The sequence below is a fragment of the Bubalus kerabau genome, chromosome 4 (genome assembly GCF_029407905.1).
Source record: "Bubalus kerabau isolate K-KA32 ecotype Philippines breed swamp buffalo chromosome 4, PCC_UOA_SB_1v2, whole genome shotgun sequence".
NCBI classification, from domain to species: Eukaryota; Metazoa; Chordata; class Mammalia; order Artiodactyla; family Bovidae; genus Bubalus; species Bubalus kerabau.
Window position 1 is genome coordinate 178,020,346 of NC_073627.1, and position 7,311 is coordinate 178,027,656.

General features: G+C 40.2%; 1 long non-coding RNA gene across 1 annotated transcript; it reads right to left on the minus strand.

Annotated features, from left to right (window-relative positions):
• Nucleotides 1-700: 700 nt before the first annotated feature.
• LOC129651791 (uncharacterized) lies at nucleotides 701-2,816 on the minus strand. The gene is made up of 4 exons (XR_008714307.1): nucleotides 2,777-2,816; nucleotides 1,392-1,481; nucleotides 981-1,072; nucleotides 701-810 (listed from the first exon to the last, which is right to left on the minus strand). It is a non-coding gene; the product is annotated as an uncharacterized LOC129651791 (long non-coding RNA).
• Between the last annotated feature and the right edge of the window lie 4,495 nt (nucleotides 2,817-7,311).

A 7,311-nucleotide genomic window follows, 5' to 3' on the forward strand; every position in this document is an offset into this window, starting at 1 on the left:
CAAGATAAAGGTATTTTTTATAAACCACAGCAAACCTCATACTTAATGATGAAAGATTGAAAATATTCCCTCTAAGATCAGGAATCAAGATAAGGATAACCACTGTACAATTTCTATATAACATTGCTCTAGAAGTTTTAGAGCAATTAGGCAAGAAATAAATAAATAAACCAAATGCATTCAGATTGGAAAGGAAAAAACTAAAACTATCTCTAGTCACAGATCACATGATCTGATATTTGAAAAAATCTCCAAGAATTCATAATTAAGCTACTAGAACTATATAAACACATTCAGCAAAGTTGAAGAGTACAAGAAAATCAAGATGCAAAAATCATTTGTGTTTATGAACATCATGAATGAACAATACAAAAGAGAAATTAAGAAATTTTATTTATGATGGTATCTAAAAGAATAAAATGCCTGGAGATAATGTAACCAAAAAAGTTGAAAGACTTCCATAGATGTGTTTATGTTAAGTCATTTCAGTCATGTCTGACTCTTGTGACCCCATGTACTGTAGCCCTCCAGGCTCCTCTGCCCATGGGGTTCTCTAGGCAAGAATACTGGAGTGGGTTGTTATTTCCTTCTCCAGGGGATCTTCCCAACCCAGGGATTGAACCCAAGTCTCCTGCACTGCAGGCATAATTCATAGATAATGCATTATCATATATTGAGTACCTATTAAGCATTTTATTAAAGATTATCTCATTGTTACATCATTCTATTTTCAAGGATGAAATCAGAACCATGCATACATGGTTTAGGCAGCTACTAAGAAAATTCACTCTGCTGTTCCTTGGTCCAGCGCTGGAGGAAAAAAAACACAGTGAAATCTTAATTGGTTTAGGTACACAGTCTGTGGGATACCAACACATAGAGCCATTGTTGTTGATTCTGGAGGATCATGGACTTAGGGGATCATAAATATTTTGGAATCAAAGACTAATAGACTTATAAACCATTGCATTAAACCTCACTGGATAGCACTGAGAATCAGCTCTTGAAATCACCAAGTTCCCGCTGAATATATCTGGTAAAAGAGCGTCTCTTGGCACATCCACTTTCTGCCCTGGATAGGTGTGAAAGGTAAAAAAAAAAAAGTTATGGATTTATTAACCTAAAATAGGCCCCCTCGGAAATTCCCTGGAAGCCCAGTGATTACGACTCCACACTCTCACCACCAAGGGCCCAGGTTTAATCCCTGGTCAGGGAACTAAGATCCTGCATGCAGTGCAGCCAAAAAAATAAAAACAAACAACAACAGAAAGATAGGTCCCGCTGAACTACCTTGACCCTAGTTCAATCTCTTGTAGTCACACAAGAGAAAAATCCTTCCATCTTTGAATGATGAAAGACTGCACAGTGCACATGTGCCTTCTCTATTTTACCTTGGCTTTTCATCTATTAAAGTGGAGTCTGTCTTTCCTTCTGCTCCTTGCATCTCCTTCACTTCCTGCCCCCAACTTTTCTTTCTTCTCCTGTTAGCAAAACATGAAAGCACACAATCTCATAGGTGTAGATGCAAGCAGAGTAAATCTGAAGTTCTGGAAACTGTTTGTTTATATTCAAGTTTGATTTCATGTAATGAGACTACTTTAAATTTATTAGACGGGAAGGACCCTAAAGAACTCAGTCAACTTTGTGAATTTTATTCCCAGGGAATGCAATGATGATTTTTCATGTTGTCTCTGAAAAGCCATGCATGGCAGAAGTGCTTTTATTTTTCCCCCTCCTTGTCATTTTGTCCAGATAGTTTCTACTTTCCATTCTGAATTCAGGGCATGTTGCTGCCTTATGCTTTTGGAAGGATAATGCTAAAAAGAAAAGAAAAAAAAAAAAATGCAGTGGAGCAGTGAGGCAGAGAGACTGTGGAATCAGTTGGAATGGTCTGTTCACAGGGGACCAGCAGGAAGATGTTGGGCAAGGAGACAAGTGGGTCTTTTTGAAAGGAGAGATACTTATTAAAAATTCTATCAACTAGATACCCAAGGAGCTTCACTCTAGGGGAAAATGGAGAACTCACTTATGGAAGTCAATTCAACTTTATTACTGGTCCCAGTAGAGGCAGATGGAAGAATAAGTCAGCGGAGGCAGATGGATAAAATTTATAGTCAAAAATCTGGGAGGCAATGATGTAAGTCAGGAGAAACACGTTCTTATGCTGCCTGTTGCACTGAAATATCTGAGTGACCTTGGTCAAGTTCCTTTCTTTCTCTGTACCTGATTTTTTCCTGCTTCTTAAATGACCGGACAATTCAAACACCACCATTGATTTTAACATTGTTAAATGTTGAACATTTAACATCCCTGATTATAAACATTCATATACATGAAAAAAAACAAAAACCAAAAACAAAAAGCTGCAGTGGTAGAATTTGATCTCTCAGTTTCACAGCAAACTTTTAGAAAATGTTTCAGATATTTTGGGGACATGCCGTTCTCCCAATTACCTGAGCGCAGGGATGCATGATGCTGCCTTTAGTCACTGACTGACATTAATCATGTCAGCTCCTTTTTCTACAAGAATGACTGCTTTAATGGGAAACTCCAGCCACTGTCAACATGCCAAGGGGTGTGAAGGAGGAAGGGTAGATGAATGGGAGGGTGTTATTAAAAAGGAAATGATGGATGAGAAAATCAAGCTCCAGTACGCTGAGAGGGGGATGGGGTTGGTATGGACGTTTGAGCATGGATTCAAGTAACCCGACCCATTGTCTCTGGAGAATACTTTAAAATGTTCAGCAGAAAATCGAGGCTTCTTTGATCTACTTACCTTCATGCACACCTCTCCAGCCGCGGAGACTGTAGAGTGTCATGATTAAGAGAGTAAGCTATGCTCTGTCTGGTTTTGAGTTTTGTCTTTACTACTTTCTAACTGTATTAACTCCATTTTCTCAACTAAACGTCAGAGATAATAGGAGTGCCTATTCCATAGGACCATTAGGATGATTTAACAAGATAATACTCATAAAGTGATTAACATAGGGTCTGATAATATTAAGCCATTATAAAGTGAGTTACTCTTGCCACACTTTAATTCTGCTAATTTACAAGTCTCACGTACATCCTTTCATTTAGTTCTCACAAAACTCTCCAGCGTAGGACAGGAATTACTGCCATACTGCACATGAGAAAACTACAGCTCAGTAGCATTGGGAGTTAGATCAGTTCTGAAGCTGGGGCAAGGACGAAAGAGCATCTGTCTCACGGGCCAGCATACAAGTTTTCATTGTTGTTTAGTTGCTAAGTCAGTCGTGTCTGACTCTCTTGCAGTCCTATGGACTGTAGCCCTCGGCGCTGCTCTGTCCATGGGATTTCTCAGGCAAGAATACTGGAGTGGGTTGCCATTTCCTTCTCCAGGGGATCTTCCTGACCCAGGAATCAAACCTGTGTCTCCTGCCAGTTAAACACCAACAGCATGTCATACAATCTATTTTGTGCTTTAGTAGTGACTGTCAGCTCTCAAGACAGCTCAATGATGCAGGCTTGCTTGTATGAAGATAACTAAGGCTTAGGAAAGAAATGACTTACTTAACAGTGCTGGCCAGCCAGGGAAATAACCAGAGTTTGAATCAGATTCTGGGACACCAAGTTCAGTTTTCCTTCCATATTGATCTGAGTGCTTCTCTCATCATGCAATTAATCTATTGCCTCGTATTTGGTGACAATAGACACATTTACAGGATGTTTTGTAAGATGAGCCCCTTACCATTGTACTAACACACCCAAACCACATAAGTATTATCTGCAGCAGTGGTTCTCAAAGGAAGTTTTCTCCAGAACTACTTATGACTAAGTCTTGGTTAGACTAGCTGTCCCATAGTGTATCCTACTGGAGAAGATAGCCTGAGGATACACGTAGGACACCTACCACAAGCCTTGAAGGCAGAAACACAAACCTGAGATCATATTCCATGACATATGCTATGACAGTTACCACTTTTGTATCCTAGGAAAAAAATTATGCTTAATTTTTTTTTTTTTTAATCTGTGAGAGAAAAACAATATGACCTCTCTGGATCATTGGGAAGATTATATAACAGGAATTAAACAGTGCTTACTCAGTAAATGGTAGCTTTGACCAAGAATAATGTGCTTTACATTGCAGATTTGAACTTAGAAATTCTTATAATGTCCTTTTACATAGAAATGTTTCTTATACAGATAATTGTGATCAATATTGAAATCGACAAGGAAAAACTAATTCAGTAAATATGTATTGTTATTTTACCTTAAGTAACACACTGATTGACATTTTCCTTACACTGTGGAGAAGTTCCATGGAGGTTTCACTTCAGACGCTAACAATATGAATTTATATCAGAAGACACACAACACATTACAAGGCATATGGTATACATGAAGTTTAAAACTAGCTTTTATCCCTCTGTACTTTCAAAAGGCAAAATGTTAACCTTGGACAGAAATTGTCCCAAGGGATGTATAATTTTAATGCAGCCTGTGCATAAGCTAAAGAACTTTTAAATTTCTCTTAACATCAATTATCACCCTCAATTAATTTTTGTTGAGTATTCACTAAGACATGGGAATATATGAATGCAAGAATAACTGCAGAGGCCCATTGGTATCACTGTGCTGGCCAGTGGAATTTTCTCTGATACTAGAAATCTTCTCTGTGCGGGCTCATATTGAATATAATCTGTACAGCTGAAAAAATAAAAATGTATGAGATTGCTAGTTAATTTTAAATGGCTATATGTAGCTAGTGGACATTGTATTGAACAGCACAGGTAACAAGGAGATGGCATTGTTCTCAAAGTCAGGTGACTTGGACTCAAGTCGTGACCATACCACTAGTATGGATATATATATATAATATTTATATACATCACTCTTATTGAAATGTCTTCTCTTTTGATTTGTCTGAGGTTAAGTACCCCTATTCATAGAATGTTACAGTTAGTCCAGGACTACAGCTCCATAGCACCGAAGCCACCAGGACTGATCCCTGTGCTCATGGCAGGCATCACTAATCAATCTCACACTTCTTTGCACTGAGCCAGATGTGGTATTCATCTCCTTCTCCATATGATGTTCCAACAGGCACTTGCCAATACAGTGTAGTTGGCATGTGAGAACGAGCTTAACATACATTTTCTATACTAAATACCCTCTACGCTGCTGCTGCTGCTAAGTCGCTTCAGTCGTGTCCTACTCTGTGTGACCCCATAGATGGCAGCCCATCAGGCTCTCCCGTCCCTGGGATTCTCCAGGCAAGAACACTGGAGTGGTTTGCCATTTCCTTCTCCAAAATACCCTCTATGGTCCCTTCTAATTCCAAATTATTTGGTTGAGTAAAAATTTTCTGGCATATTAAGAGGAATAGAATCTCATTTAAAAAGGATATGGTTGTTCTTCTTGAAATCAAACTGAAAAATAAAACTATGATTCGATCATCTATGAATTTCCCTAAATTTGAACTGATTTGTCTACCATGTGGTAGAGGGAACTGTGGAGTTAAAACCCAAACAACTGAGTACTAGTCCCGACTCCTGTGAATATTTGCTGTGCAAAATCAGCAGCCATTCGAGATACTTGAGACTCAGTTTTCCTTCTGTAAAATCAGTTCAGTTCAGTCGCTCAGTCGTGCCTGACTCTTTGCAACACCATGGACTGCAGCAGACCATATTTCTATAAAATACGGAGAGATAAATGATCTATTGTATCAGCTGTCCTTGCACGGGCAGTAAACTACTTAACGGAGGTGAAAAACCCCTCTACTGATTTGCTGGTGGTGAAGTGTGGCCACACAGCGGTGCTGGTTAGTATGGGTGGTCTTTTGCCAAAGAGTACAGCACACATTTATTTGAATTAGAATTATGGCTGTATTACCTTCAAAAGACAGTATGGATGAGAAAGGTTATCTGTGAGGATTGTCATCTATGCATGTACACACACACACACACACACACACATGTACACACACTTTAACATATACTTGCTGTGAGAGATTTTACATTAAGCCCAGAGATAGAGGCATGAGATTATGAAATCTGATAAACGGAAGAGAGCCTGAAGTCATCTGTTACAGGTTGCGTTCCCCAGGAAGCAGACTCTGAGATGGAGACTAGCATGCACAAGGTTAGTTAGAGTCTCCTGGCGTCTGCAACTGTGGAAGGGAAGAAAGGGCAGTGGCACTGGGACTGAGAACAGGGAAAAGTCAGCCCATCACTCAGCAATGGGACACCGCAGCCAACAGTGTGGGATGCTCTAGCCACAGTATGGACTTTAGGTCTGCCTTGAGTGGGAGCGCGAGAACCAGACCTTTTCTCCTCCTAATCAGTCATTGGCTGTAGGCCATTTCAGGAAGAAAGTATAGCCTTTGGGGAGGACACTCTCTAAAGCTGAGGCGATTCCCAAATCCTGGCAGCTGAGGACTGTCTTCTGTCCTGCAGATCTGGGAGAATGATTCCTTTATGTCTGATGTGGGAGGGAAGTGGATAGCTCTTTGCAGTACCCATCAAACCACCCAGTTCACCACTTTCAACTTTTAAAGTATTGAAAGTAAAGACTGAGTTATAAATTGCCAATTAAATTAAATTCTGGGAAACAGATTTCTTGTGTCTACTAGGTTGGTTGGCTGGTTTAGTTGTGTCTGAATTTTGCAACCCCATAGACTCTAGCTGGCCAAGCTCCCCTGTGAATAGGATTTCCCAGGCAAGAATACTGGAGGGGGTTGCCACTTCATTCTTCAGGGGATCTTCCTGACCCAGGGATCCAACCCACATCTCCCATATTGCAGGTAGATTGTTTACTGCTGAGACACCAGGGAAGCCTTGGGTCTACTAGGACTAGAACACAAATTGTCATGGCCCCGAACATTGCTTACCCATCTGCTCACACTTCTAACTTCACTGTACAGAGTACTTAAAGGCAGCACAGATTCTGGTCATGTGCGCTGAGTCCTCAGCATTGGTTGTGCTTTTAGTATGGTTAATGAATCACAACTCAACACCATCAGTGGGGCTCGGATGATTAGACCAAGCTGGCTGGGCCCTCTGCCCATGCTGTCACTTCATCTCTTTACCTCTTATTGACTCTGGGGTTCATTTCCTTAAGCAGTTATTCCAAATAGTGTCTCTGTTCCACAACCATTGGTGCCTCTTATCCTGTCCATTTCAGCAACACCACTCCAAAAAGTAAGTCGTAAACATCAGCCTTACACAAAAAGGCCAGAATCTACCTTCAGAAGTTGCCTCATCAGTGACAATTATCACTAGAACAAATTTTGAGCAGGTTTTTTTAGACTGTGGAATTATCTTGGGCTGGATAATTGTTCTCTGTGTG